Consider the following 15,331-nt stretch of genomic DNA (forward strand, 5'->3'; position numbering starts at 1 on the left):
GCAGCAGCAAATCTAATCACTAAAAGAGACCAGTCCTCCCCGGGTGGCATCTTTGCTGGCTCTCCATCACCCTGTCTGGCTTTCTGGGGCCCTGTCTGGTGGGACCCATAGGGCACGTTATGAAAATTCCCTTCCCTAACTATTTAATCAACCAGTCTTTATAGTATGAAAATGCATTAACTTTGTTTCTAGGTCTATGTATGGTGAGTTCAGATGATACACTGCAATACGAGGAGGTAGTGTAATTTTCCTGGAGACTTTGGTATTGTTCATGCTGAATTAAAAGAAGCAAAAGGACAGCCCGGCCCTGGAAAGAAGGACTTTGCTTCTGGGAAGCTTAGAGCTGCCCATGAAGGATAAAGGATACCCCGGCTCAACCAAGATAACACCAGCAACCTAGCCCCTCTGACACATCCTTGAAACTCTCCCAGCATTGTTTGGCGTCACAGATCAGTAATTCTAGCAAGACTGACTCCAGGGACCAATAGACAAGCAGCAAGAATGCTGCAAAACTAGAGTTGCTTTGCAGAGTTTGACTATGATTAGTAACCGTGGGTGCTCATGATTAGTCAAGACATCGTGTACCTGAACGACTGGAGGGTATAAGACCCCTGTGTAAAAGCACATTCGGGGTGCCCCAATTGGGCTGTGACGTGGCACGCGCATGAAAAAATCCTTGCCCCTGTGATTCTACACTTTGCGTCCTAGCCTCTCACCGCGGTCGGCACGAGCCGGTTGCGAATCCTTCGTGACAGTGGCTCGGGGCTCACCTGTGGGCAGGGGGTTTTGCTGGATGGGGTCCAGGCAGTGCCAGACGAGACCATAGAGGGGGCCGAGCAAGCTGGGCAGCCGGTGCAGTGCCAGCTCCGGGATCTCGGAGTGCAAGCCCTGGCCCACCGTGCCCGCTTGCCAGCCAGGTGCGAGCTGAGTTTTCCGCACTCAGCCAGTCACCCCTTCCCAGGGCTGGATCCAGCTCACCGGCAGTGATGCTGGTGCTGGGGCAGTGATGGTGATGCCGATCCTGGGGTGGTGATGGAGGTCTCCGTCCTCCTGATGTTGATGTGGTTTGTGGTTTCTCCCACAGGTGCCTGCCACCTGGAGTGATGCCCCATCTACCCATCCTCTTGGTGGCCATCCCCAGCCCAGCTGAGCCACCCGCAGGGTGGGCAGGGGCTGTGTTAACCCCCCCAGCTCCCCTCCCGCTGAGAAAATGACCATAGGCAGAGAGAGGCTCTGCAAAGCCAACACTCAGCTCTTTTCATGAATTAAGCAAGAAACGTGGATCTGGGAGAGGGCTGGGGCTGGAGCAGGTGGGTGCAGGTCTCTGCCTCTGGATCTTCTCTGCGCCTGGGTGCTACGGGGGAGGGTGCTGGAGCAATGGTTTATGGGTAGCTGTATTCATTGGCTATCTGCATTTGATCTCGTTCTGCACAAAACACTGCAGCTGGCCCAGTGCCATGTGCAGGGCCGCTCGCTCCCACTCCCCCTGGGCCAGTTTCTTCATGCGCTCCCACTCAGGCCACTGCTCGGGTGTGATGGGCACCGACTCCTCCTGCTCCTCCAGCGGGGTGGGCGCAGCCGTGAGGCACCCCCAGGACCCAAGGGATAGCAGGGAGTTGGCGGGAGGGCGCGGCAGCTGCAGCAGCATGCGCAGCTGCTGCGGCAGCCCCTCCCATGGGGTTTGGCCCCCCCGTCGGCAACAGGCGCAGCCAGCTCGGCTGCTTGGGTTTGTCAGCCATCCCAGTGCGTGCCTTTCTGCTCAATGCCGCCACCAGTGCCGTCTCCTTCTTGCCATCAGCAGGGGGCTTGGAGGCAGCTGGCCCCGTGCTGGGTCTCGGGGCCACCAGCAGGGGACTGGGGACCCTGGAGTGCACGCTGGGGCCAGCTTGGGGCTCCGGGTGGTGGGGCAGTTGGCACACCAGCCCCACCACCTTCACTCTTTGCCCCAGCGGGTGGAAACTGCGGATGGATATCAGCAAGTGCGCCCTGAGGTCGGTGCGGGGCGTCCTCATCCCCGGGGCGGGGATGCAGTTCCTGGGGACGCCGGTTCCAGGTGGAGGTGGGGATGCCAGTGGTGGGGCTGTCAGCAGCAGGATGGGGTAGAGGTGGTGGTACCAGGCGGTACCAGGCTGGGGTGGGGATGCTGGTTCCGGGCAGTGGTTCCTTTTAGGAACCACGAAGTGGTACCGGGACTGCAGCCACTGCTGGGCAGGGGGCGTGGCCTGCTCTCTGGGGGCGGGGCCAGTGGGCGCACAGCGTCAAGGTGTCGGAAGCGGAAGTGGCAGTCAGGGGCCCCAGGGCCTGTGCCATCATGGCGGAGGGGTCTCCCGTGTACCAGAGCGATGATTGCGTCTACCCCGCATTGCCCCTGCCCACACTGATCTGCGGCTCATGCAGCAGCCCCTCCCATGGGGTCTGGCCCCCCATGGGATACAGGCGCAGCCAGTAACTCCAGCAAGTCTGATTCCAGGGACATCTGGATCAACAGACAAGCAGCAAGAATGCTGCAAAACTAGAGTTGCTTTGCAAAGTTTGACTATGATTAGTAACCGGTGCGCGGGTGCTAGTGATTAGTCAATTCATCGTGTACCTGAACGACTGGAGGGCATAAGAACCTTGTGTAAAGCCACATTCGGGGTCCCCCAATTGGGCTGTGACATGGTCTCTCCCTGAGACCTCCCTGGACCCTCCCCTCAAATTGTCGTCCCCCCTGTATGCAAATAAAGGGTGCAGAGCAGGAGGGTGTGAGTGATGGCGGGAGTGAAAAGGGGCATAGCCTCCGGCAGAGGGCTTTAAAGCGTCAGCGGGGACAGCGTGACCGGAGAGGAGCCATGATTGTTTGTCAGTATTTATTGGGGGGGGAAACGTCGGATCCCCGGTTCTGGGGGAGGTTTTGAGGGGGTTTTATGTGTGTTGCTCACATAAATTGCCGCCTGGAGGACAGGATTCTTCCTTCTTCTCCCGTGTTTTCTTCTGGAAATGAGGACCTAAATATTCCAAGAAGCCCTTCAGTTTCCCGATATGTTTCTTCTTTTTCTTCTTTTTCTTACATTTGCGATTGTCATTGCGAAAGTGGAGCACAGAGAAATCCAAATGATAAAGTGTGAAGGAAACATGCAAGTTAAAAATAGAAAAACAAATGTGGCACTTTATGCATATAAGAAACGATATTTATTTTACCACAGGTGATGACTTGCAGCCTGTCAGCTACTTTGTGGTAATTTCTGCACATCTAACTTACTAGAGGTGCAGCAAACTGGGGCCCACAGACTGAAGGACAACAGGTCCTGGTTTTACACAAATCATTAACAGTGGCTAGTTGTGGAATATGTGGAATTAAAAAAAAATATTGTTGTAACCTAATGAAGAACAGTGTGCAGATGTGATTCTAACTACGTGGTCCAGATCTAGTGTTCTAACACAATTCAGCAATATCTTGCCTGTCTTCACTTGACCAACCTAATGACGTGATCCCCAGACAGATTATGCTATATAAATAACTGTGACACAACTGTGAAAAACAGGCAGACATGAGAAACACCCAGAAAAGAATTAGGAACAAATTGCTGATTATGTTGGAATCCTTGCTTACTTGTAATCCTTCTCTCGATGTTTGCCTTTGGACTTCTTTTTCTTCTTGACCTTCTTATATTTTTTCATTCTTTGGTCACCTATCTTTTGGCATTTCATTCTATTTCACTTCCACTTCCTTGTGTGGCTATATTTTCTTTTGCCATTTCTTAGTTTTTCGTTTTCCTGGGAAGAGTCCTCAAAATTTGAATGAGCTGACACAGGTGGAAGTGCATGCCTGTCACGAGAATATTTTGCAGATTGCTGCTGAGGTACCGAACAATGATGTTAAGTTTGCTCTGTGGCTGCTAAAGCGATGTACATCTTCCCCTCTAGAGAGTGCGTTGTGAGGCCATCTGCTTTTGCAGTGAAAATCCTTATGTGACCTGTTGCTGTAAGCTTGACTCGATTTGTCAAAGTCTTTATCACAGTGAGAGGACTTTCTCTGACTCTCCAAACCTTTATCCAGCTTCGTAATAGAAGAGTCATTAACAGGTGGTTCCTCTACATCGTTATTAGAAATGTCCTCTGTATCTTGGCATTTATCTGTAATCTCTAGAGGTGCAAGGTTTTGAGAAATACATCCCATGTCAGACTTCATAGAGGAAGCTTGCCCTAATGTCTCTTTGCTCTCCAGAGACCCTTTGGTTGACAAAGGATTTTCTGTTGAAATGAGTTCAGGTTCAGGTTCTTTTGATTTTCTTGGTTTCTCTTTGTCTCTACTGTCTTCAGACTCACACTGCCCAAGGAATTCATCTTCAGTGTCCCAGGATTTTCTCCTGACCTTGTGCTGACCATTGATATTGTGACGCGCATTATCAACTTTTGTTACAATACTTTCAGCAACTTCTTCTTTGTCAGAAATGGTTTCAGAACCTGATTGAGTAAAAAGATTCTCAACCTCACAGCTAAAGTTGGAAGGAACTCTCCTGGATTCTTCATAGGCAAACAGTGCTTCCATCACTACAGTTTCCATACGAGCATCATGCTCAGAAGATTTCTGAGGTCCAGGGGCACTGCGCAAAATAAAAACACATTTTTCACTTGAAAAGTCCATCTAAAAGATGGATGTTAGGAGTAAAATCCCCTTAAGTAAAAAAATTGGTGGCTACTGGAAAACTCTGAAAGACATTCCCTTTAGAAACCTATTATTACACCTTCCTCAGCTCCCAGAGAAGGTGGGTTTTTTTCTCTTGCTTCTGCAAGTATTGCATTAAAAACCCCACACCCAATGCATGTCTCCCTCCACTTGCTGCTCTGAATCACATCAATAGCCAAAACCACTAGATTTGCTCTGCCACCAACTAGAAAAAAGGAAACGCATGGATTTCCCTCTGTTTCCCAAATGGGACAGCAGATGGTGGGAACTTACATTCACATATCCTAGGATGAAAAAAAAGGGGAAAAGGACAAGAACAAGTATTGCAGACAATGGAAAAAAATGGAAAAATATTCTATGAAGAAACAAAAGTTTTCCAAGAGGCATCTGCCTCTGATATTTAATATCAGAATAATATATGCTCCGTGCTGATGTTTGCAACACTAGATGCACGGTGTTGAATTCTCTGTACTGATTTAAATCTTTCTATTAAATAGTACCAGTAGACAGGTAAAACAATGATAAACCTGTATGAAACATTGTTTTAAGCAGAGGGTACTCATTTTACCTTACTTCCTCTGACAAGCTGTTCAACTAGCTGCATGTGAGAGATTCTAAGCTTATTTCTTGCAGAAGCGGCGACAAAGCTATAGGCATCTACAATTAAAACGTAGAAGTTCACAGACAGAAAAAATACTATCTGTAGTAGAAAACTACCGGTGGCAAAATTTCTACATTGGATGTTAAACAAGATCACGTTGAGTTATATGCGCTGTCCCCAGTTTACACATCATGCCGCTCACCTCCCCCCCCGCAAATATACTTGATGAAACTTCTGAAGTATTATCTCAGCTGAACTTCTCTTAAGTTGACATGTTGTCATATGTCAGCTCAGCTCTGCAAATTTGAATGGGATAATAGCACAACGTGTTATGATGAAATTTGTGCTGTGCATTTTCTCGGTATTTCACGAGTTAGGAACATTAAAATGCTCCTGAATACCAGATACATCCTAGGTGAGAAATTCTGGATGCAACAAACATAACTCAGTGTTTCAAGCAATCCATTTGTTTTAGGAAAGAAAACCTCAGAAGGTTTAACAGGTTGGACTTGGCAAGTGGAGTCATCAAGTTTCCGTCCATTTTCTTTAGATTCATTATCTAAACTAATAGCACCGTTAAGTGAACCATTTTTTGTCAGCTCGTGCTGGGATCTTTCTTCTTCAGCGTTCTGACAGGGAGAATGGGAATTCTGCAAGGTACGGACCACCTTTCCAATCAAAATTCCATTAGAAGGTATTATGTTGCAATTCCTCTTAAACAAGCCCTTCGACTCCTCAGATTTTCCTGAAGATTCTGCACCATAAGGAACTGCGTTATCAGAGCTGAGTTTAGGATTTCCATTCACTGCTGGCTCAACAACAATTTCATCAGGAACTTCCTGTTTGGAAATGTTAGTAGCAACCGACATTGTAGATGCGTTTGAGGTAGGCTCTGCTGCAGAAGCATTAGTAACTGTGGATGAAGGAACAGGCTTGCTTTGGTCCTCATTCTCCACAGTACTGCTAAGACAGTCAGGTTGCGACACAGTCTGACGTGCAGGCAATTTATTATGCATACTGGTAGCAATCTTCTCATTTTTTGATGCATCAGTAATTGAAGGCCTGGGAATTGCCCAGTTTTGAACGCAAGCTGTTGGTGGAGCTGAAGGCGGCCTTTTAAGGGTGACACCAACGGTATTTGGATCCTCTTTTAGGAGTCCATTTCCATTTAAACGACTTGAATTCTGTATTTAAAAAGAAGAGACTGCAAACGTAAACAACATCCGTCACACTGCGGCCCATGACTACAGTCAATCCACTTTATCGACTCACAGAGTGGTAGTACGGTCACCTCTTGCCTCTACATCATCAATACGTGGCGTATTGCAGCTCAGTGGTAAGAGTCCAATTATTTGGTAAGCCGTTTAGTTTAAGTATCTTAATTAATGTTAGTTATATACCATTTTACATATAGTATCAGTTGATTGTGTACGTTTTACATGCTGGATTGATGTAATTTGTGTCATTTTTTGCCAAACTCTGATATACAGAACGATTATAAGCAATACACATAATAAGGTTAAAACGAACAGAACTGCAATTGGATGCAGCATCAAATGCAAAATTCCAGTTGCTGTTGGGGACCATCCAAAAAGCGTTTCCCACCAGGGATGTTCTCCTTCTTTCTTCACTCTTGCTAGGACGTGGGGTATCTCTTCTGCATCATGATGGATGGTAATCAGGCTTCTTTGTCCGTTGCTTCGAATTTGTTTTAGTCATGGACTCAGGTCATCAGGGTGCAACAGTTTTCTCACCAATGTGAGATTCATTCCAATACGGGTAGGCAACAAATCTTGATGAAATGTATAGATAGATTGTAGCAGTTGGTGGGTTGTGACAGGAGCTGAATAGTTAAAGTTGCATCCCATAATTTTGGTAAAATCACAAATACAGCTATTTGAGTGATTGTATGTATCTACAGTGGTATTGTCTATAAATACAGAATCACAAAGGGTTCTCATACAAACACATCCGTTTCCAGTGTATACAAGTACAATTTCAGGGGTTTCATTAGGATGTATTTCAAAATGACAAACACGTTGTTCTGTGTCAAGACAAATGTCTTGGGCCTTAATGGTATTAGTTTCACAAATAAATCTCTGTTGTTCCCGTACAACACATGCATCATCATCCATAGTTTGCCATTTGTTCCCATTTTGTTGGGCCCATACTCTGTGTACTAACGGATGGAGGACAGTTCCACTGAGATTTAATCTCAGTGCAATTATTTGGTATATGGTGTATACTGAAGCATTGTGTATTGTTAAACCAAAAGTGTGGCTTTACTGTCGGTGGGGACATAAGTGAAATTAACAGGGTGCCACCAAGATTGGAAATCTTTTTTGAATTGAGTCGCATTATCCCAAATTACTTTTCAAATTTCAGTGGGCAAGGTGCCCTCATGGCCTTCCCTTATAACTGCTGTTACAGTAGATTGCACCCACAACTGAGAACTATGTATGGTGCCGAACGTTCTATAGTCACCATATTGATTAGCACAAATAAAGGAAGTCAGGGTCTCCATCCCGTGCATCGGGCTTCTTGGCGTGTAAGCCAAATTTGGTTCATGCTGACGATGATTGCTTCTGTGAGAAGGATAAGCAATCCTTCGATGGCTGACCCAATCTCCAGGGGACGTGTGCTGGCATCGTTCCCGGTATCATTCCTGGAAAGGGAAAACAATACAGGTCTCGGCGGGGCTTTTCTGGACAGGTTACCCCAAACAGTGGCTCCACTTGTTTAACTGCTCAGACTAAAGACAAAAGTCCCTTTTCCCACTCGGAATATCTCTCTTCTGTCTCTTTAAATGCAGTCGAGCTAAACGTTAAGGCTCTTTTTGGTCCATTGGGCCCAGTCTGGAATAGATTGCAGTAAGTACCGTGTTCTGCAAAACCCCATTCTGCTATAATAGGTTCACGGGGGTGTGCTGGCCCCAGTGATGGATATGCCTTTAATTCCTGTATTAGAGTTTTGCCTGCCTCTTCATGTTCTGGGTTCCATTTCCACGGTTTTCCTTTTCGTAGAAGTGAGTATAGCGGGCGAGCAATGATAGAAAATGCAGATATGTGTTTGTTTCCTCCAGTAGCCTAAAGTACCCGTAAGCTGTTGTACTTCTTTCCTAGATTGGGGCATCTGTAACCGTTCTGTTTTGCTTAGGGTGTCCGATGGGATTGCTGCACTACCTGCAATCCACCACGTACCTAAAACTTTTACTTCTCCACTCGGTCCCTGACATTTTTTGGGTGGGATTTCAACTTCTGCTTTATGTAGTGTTTGCCACGCTGCTGCTGCTGGTGCTTCCCCCACCCTTTCAGGGGAGGCCCCTCCGATTAGGATATCATCTATATCTTGGTATAGTTTCACATCTTGAGGGAGTGAGACTGACTGTAAAAGTTCAGCAAGTGCAGCATGAGCAATCGTGGGGGAATGTTTATACCCCTGTGGGAGTCCGTTGAAGGTGTGTTGTATACCTTTCCAAGTAAAAGCAACTTTCTCTCTATCTTCCTTCTGCAAGGGGACCATAAAGAACATTATCTTTCAGACCTAGCACTGCCATCCATGGGTGTGCGGCCGCTTGTAGCGTGTCTGTTAAAGTTGCAGTATCGGGTACTGCAGCTGTTAGCAGAGCTGTGTTGGCATCTCGGCGCCGATGATCAATTGTCAGACGCCATCTCCCGTCCGGTTTTCGGATTGGCCAGGCTGGTGAATTGTATGGGGAGTGGTTTGTGGAAATAATGCGCTGTTTTTCCGAGTCTGCTGTTACTTCAGAAATTCCGTTTTGTGCTGCAGCAGAAATCAGATATTGTGGTACATTAGGAGTCTTTGAATCAGGGAGTGCAGGGGCTGCACGGAGTACACGCACTGCAGCCTCCTGATTTTTATCAGGGTTAGGGTTGATTTTTGAACCAAAGGACCACACACTGCCCTCCGGCAGGCACCAGGTTTGGCTGTTGAAAACACTGAAACCCAAAATAGTTTCATTGTGATCTTTAACTGCAAAGCGAGTAGGCAACATGCGCTTCTCACCTGGGAGCCATAAATTAACTTTTGCAGTTTGGCATATAGTTCTTGTTCCATTCACTTTGGTAATTTGAACTCTTTGCCGTCCAGGTCATCCAGCCAGCATCTTGGCATCCTGTGTGTTATTATTGAAATTTGCACTCCCGTATCTGTTAGGAATTTTACCAATTGTCATCAAGGACCAACTGGCACCAAAATATATGGGCCATTATTATTTATCCATGGATAGGATTCCACTTGCTGGACAGGCAGGTGTGGGATAATGGCTGAGGTGACTTAAAAAATTAGAACTTATATTCACACTTTTAGGTAAGGCACAGCATTGAAGAAGCTCCCCAGGTGGAATGCAGCTGACATGTAAGGAATCCATTCCATGGGAGTTCCCTAGGCCTGCAACCTTAGATGTTGGTAACGCCAGGGGAACTTGGTGTGCTGACTCTAAAAGGCGCTGCCCGGAGGGTGGAGCGGTGTGGAGATGCCGCGGCCAGGCTCTGCAATAATAAGGGAACTTAAAGGTGTCATGGAACTGATAAGCTGCATATTTACTATCCTGGGCCAACAGCCTGCCCCGTTTTTGACAAAATGCTGTCCTTTTGGTAAACTTTGCTCATTATAACATCATTATAATACCAAAACACACCTCCATCCCAAAAGCTACCCACCTCCGAGGTGCAAGCACCCCTCACTGAGCTTGCGCACTGAATTTTTCTAGCTTATACCTTTAAAAGCAAAGCGAGAAAACTTTACACCAATCCTAAACAAAGGTCTGTATGACTAGAGTCACTCAAGCTCCACCCAAAAGGTGAAAGATAGTATAAAATGGTTTAAGAGAAAGAGAATGTTAGGGAAGACACCATCGTGTACCACTCTGACGTTTGGGATCAGGCGACGAGCTGAGCCTGTCTTCCCCCCCCCATCGGGACGCCTTTGGGTAAGAGTCGAACACTTGGTTATATCAAGTGCCTCCCCGGAAAACTTAGAAATCTCTCTCTATATAGAGTCGCTTTATTATCTTTAACGCGTTTGTGTCCGGCCGTGTTACTCATATTCTCGATATACGCGTTTGTGTCCAGCCGTGTTATATACATGTTTGTGTCCGGCCGTGTTATTCATACTCATATTCTTGGTATTTGCATGTGCTTTGCAGACAGTGAATTTATCACCGGTAATCCAAAGAATCTGTGTGTCTGTTGCTCTAATAAACTGCACTCTTCACTGCTCTGGCCGTGATAGTTCCTTCAACACAACCAGACTGGGGGGTGTAAAAATTAGTGCTGTCGCCTTAGCGAAAGCCCTGAGCTAATAAGTGGCTATACACACAGTCCTTTAGAAAATAAACCGTTGACCAAGTCTGAGACTAAGACTGGACCTAGCCGCACCTAGACTCCTCTCGGAGGAGGAGTTTAGAAAGCAAGGGGGTCCTGTCTGAACCTCGTGACTCAACGGGAGGGTTTCCCCCCCCAGCCACTCCTCAGACTCCTATTTGTATGTGACAGTAACTCTTAACGCAACACTACCTCAGGAGAGGGTATTTCAAGGACCCCAAAGGGTACTGGTGGGCTTTTGGTATAGCTGCCTTGGAGACGGAGGAAATTAAAGAGCTGTCTACCTTGCCTGGTCCCTCAGAGGACCCTTCTGTTGTGGGGTTGCTGAGGGTTGAAGAACAACAGGTGCCAATTGCTACCACAACGGTGCACCGGAGGCAATATCGCACCAACCGAGACTTCCTGATTCCCATCCATAAACTGATTCATTGACTGGAGAGCCAAGGAGTGATCAGTAAGACTCATACACCTTTTAACAGTCCTATATGGCCAGTGCAAAAATCTAATGGAGAGTGGAGACTGACAGTAGACTATTGTGGCCTGAGTCGTCACACCACCGCTGAGTGCTGCCGTTCTGGACATGCTGGAACTTCAGTACGAACTGGAGTCAAAAGCAGCCAAATGGTATGCTACAATTGATATCGCTAATGTGTTTTTCTCAATCCCTTTGGCAGCGCAGAGGCAAACCCATATGGGCTGCAGCATGTGTCAGAACATTGCTGCCTGGGTAGAGAACCTGGTTGTAAAAGTATGTCACATAGATGCTCACGTACCCAAGAGTCGGGCCACTGAGGAACATCAAAACAACCAGCAGGTGGACCAGGCTGCTAAGATTGAAGTGGCTCAGGTGGATCTGGACTGGCAACATAAGGGTAAATTATTTATAGCTTGGTGGGCCCATGACACCTCAGGCCATCAAGGAAGAGATGCAACATATAGATGGGCTCGTGATCGAGGGGTGGACTTGACCATGGACACTATTGCACAGGTTATCCATGAATGTGAAACGTGCGCTGCAATTAAACAAGCCAAGTGGTTAAAGCCTCTGTGGTATGGAGGGCGATGGCTGAAATACAAATCTGGGGAGGCCTGGCAGATCGATTATATCACACTCCCACAAACCCGCCAAGGCAAGCACTATCTGCTTACAATGGTGGAAGCAACCACTGGATGGCTGGAAACACATCCTGTACCCCATGCCACCACCCAGAATACTATCTTGGGCCTTGAAAAACAAGTCTTATGGTGACATGGAACCCCAGAAAGAATTGAGTCAGACAACGGGACTCATTTTTGAAACCACCTCATAGACACCAGGGCCAAAGAGCATGGCATTGAGTGGGTATATCACATCCCCTCTCAGGCACCAGCCTCCAGGAAAATCGAACGATACAATGGACTGTTAAAGACTACACTGCGAGCAATGGGTGGTGGGACATTCAAACATTGGGATACACATTTAGCAAAGGCCACCTGGCTAGTCAACAGTAGGGGATCTGTCAATCGAGCTGGCCCCGCCTAATCAAAACTTTTACGCACTGATGAAGGGGATAAAGTCCCTGTAAAGCACATAAAAAACATGCTGGGGAAGACAGTCTGGGTTACTCCTGCCCCGGGCAAAGGCAAGCTCATTCGTGGGATTGCTTTTGCTCAAGGACCTGGGTGCACTTGGTGGGTAATGCGAAAGGATGGGGAAGTCCGCTGTGTACCTCAAGGGGATTTGATTTGGGGTGAGAATAGCCAATGAACTAAATGGTATGATGTTAATTGCTATATAATACTGTATGTCATCACGTTTATGGTTCCTATACACCATATCAACGGTATTTCAGTAAGAATCACCCAGATTAATGAAGAATGAACTTTGATGAAACCAAGCAAAGTGCAGCAGTGATGGAACCAGAACTGGCTTCAGCGTGCAACAATCCAACAGCACACAGCATCTCTCCTGCCCTGAAGGACTGTTATGACAGATGGAGCCCAAAGTCATGGACTAAATGAACTCAACGGACATTTAGAAGGATGGCCCATAGAGCAAGGGAATGATATCTGTGTGTATATATCAAAAGGCAGGAAAAGTGGCGGTGATTAACTGGAATGTATTAGAAAGGGTAGAACCTGGGCATGACGTAGATGGTATAGAATAAGGGGTGGATACTGTCCTGGTTTCGGCTGGGATAGAGTTAAATTTCTTCCTAGTAGCTGGTATAGTGCTGTGTTTTGGATTTTAGTATGAGAATATTATTGATAACACGCTGATGTTTTGGTTGTTGCTAAGTGGTGTTTACACTGGTCAAGGGCTTTTCAGCTTCCCATGCTCTGCCAGGTGCACAAGAAACTGGGAGGGGGCACAGCCAGGATAGTTGATCCAAACTGACCAAAGGGCTATTCCGTACCATATGATGTCCTGCTCAGCATAGAAACTGGGGGGGAGTTGGCCGGGGGGTAGCGATTGCTGCTCAGGGAATGGCTGGGCATCTGTTGGTGGGTGGTGAGCGGTTGTATCACTTCCCCCCCGCCCCCGCCCTGGTTTTGTTCCTCTCTCGCTCTCTTGTTGCTTTCCTTCTCATTACAATTGTTATTATTACTGTTGTTGTTGTTATTATTGTTATTATTATTGTTCCAATTATTAAACTGTTCTTATCTCAACCCACAGGTTTTCTTACTTTTGCTCTTCCGGTTCTCTCCTCCATCCCACTGTGGGGGAGGTTGAGCGAGCGGCTCTGTGGTACTTAATTGCCGACTGGGGCTAAACCACAACACCCTGGACAGTGTTGGACTCTCAGGAGGAGTGCTGGAACTAGATGATCTTTAAAGGTCCTTTCCAACCCAAACTCTTCTATGATTCTATGATTCTGCCAGTATAGACCCTGATCCCAGCAGGAGGATGGGGCTGGTCAGATTTCAAAGATCAGCTCTCACTGGATGATGGTGAGTGGCCCTCCCTGTGCTCCCCACAGACCCCGAGCTGGTGGTGTTGCTCTGCAGAGCGAGTGGGCCGTGGTGCCCACGGGGTGACTCCGCATGGCCATACTGGTCAGGGTGGGAAGCAGACCCAGCCCGCTGGGGATCACACTGATGCTAGTCCCCCTCCCCGGGCTCTGTGGATGTGGCAGGTGTTTGAAGGGATGATGGTGCATTTCCAATGGCTGTAGATGTGTCCAGGTGTACCTCTCCATCCAGCAGCTTCACTAACGGTGACATGAATCCCTCCCCAGCTTCCCTTCCCTGTGCCTGACAGGTTCCCACTGCCTCTCCTGGGATTACAGAGTCCTTGTTTGCCTGCACATACCTGGATTTGATGGTTTTCCTTTGGGGGATTCCATCTTGAGAGATCTCTCACTTTGTGGGGCTCTAGTCACTTCACACCCCAAGCACATGCTGTCCCTGGAGATCCCCTGGGTTCTCCAGTCAGCTTGAGATTCACCTCCTTAAGGACATCATCTGCATGTCACCTGTGGGACAGCCCTGGGTATGTAATGAAGTGACCATTGACCATCCTGGCCTTGGTCTCTGACAGGTCACAATGTCACAATGAGCTTTATGCTCCTGAAACCAAGGAGAAAGAGTCCCTTCTGGGGAGCAATTCCTTGGCACTATTCTTGGCACCAGATCTGGAAGAAGAGACCAGCCTTCAGACAGTGCACTGGGGTGTTCCCATTTTATTACAGAGATGCTATAAGAGTCTGCGCTGACCCACTCTTGGACGTACATTCATACAGGCTCCATGTGAGACAGAAAAGGTTTGTTCTTCTTTAGCAGTGGGAGGAATCCACATTTTTCTGTACGCACACGAGAAGCACAAACAGTAAAAATAATTCCATGAAAAGAAATCATCATGATAATGCAAACAAACAAAACACAAGCCTGGAACAGGATGCATTGGGAGTCATTTGTGGTGAGTGATGGGAACTTTATGACTACAGAAAAATGTCCATAAAATCAGTTTCCTCAGGGAATGCTTGAGCTCCTGGTTCCTCATGCTGTAGATGAGGGGTTCGCAGCTGGAGGCACTACCGAGTACAGAACTGCTACCACCAGATTCAGGGAGTGGGAGGAGAAGGAGGGGGGCTTCAGGTAGGCAGACATGGCAGTGCTGATAAAGAGGGAGACCACGGCCAGGTGAGGGAGGCACGTGGAAAAGGCTTTGTGCCGTCCCTGCTCAGAGGGGATCCTCAGCACAGCCCTGAAGATCTGCACACAGGACAGAACAATGAAAATAAAACACCCAATACCTGAACATAAACAAAAGACAAGAAGCCCAACTTCCCTGAGGTAATCGTCTGAGCAGGAGAGCTTGAGAATCTGGGGAAGTTCACAGAAGAACTGGTCTATGGTATTGCCTTGGCAGAGTGGTAGTGAAAATGTATTGGCAGTGTGCCCCACAGCACTGAGAAACCCACTGCCCCAGGCAGCTGCTGCCATTTTAGCACAAGCTCTGCTGCCCAGGAGGGTCCCGTAGTGCAGCGGTTTGCAGATGGCTACCTAGCGGTCATAGGCCGTGACAGTGAGAAGATAAAACTCCTGTGACAAACACGACAAACATAAAGATCTGGGCAGCACATCCATAGTAGGAAATAGTGCTGGTGTCCCAGAGGGAGTTGACCATGGATTTGGGAAGAGTGGTAGAGATGGAGCCCAGGTCGAGGAGGGAGAGGTTGAGGAGAAAGAAGTACATGGGGGTGTGGAGGTGCTGGTCGCAGGCTGTGGCTGTGA

At 47.5% G+C, this 15,331-nt stretch overlaps 1 pseudogene; it reads right to left on the reverse strand.

The window, feature by feature from the left end:
• Positions 1-2,904: 2,904 nt before the first annotated feature.
• Positions 2,905-14,704, reverse strand: LOC140644623 (uncharacterized; annotated as a pseudogene).
• Between the last annotated feature and the right edge of the window lie 627 nt (positions 14,705-15,331).

This window comes from Ciconia boyciana, chromosome 28, assembly GCF_034638445.1.
Source record: "Ciconia boyciana chromosome 28, ASM3463844v1, whole genome shotgun sequence".
Taxonomy (NCBI): Eukaryota; Metazoa; Chordata; class Aves; order Ciconiiformes; family Ciconiidae; genus Ciconia; species Ciconia boyciana.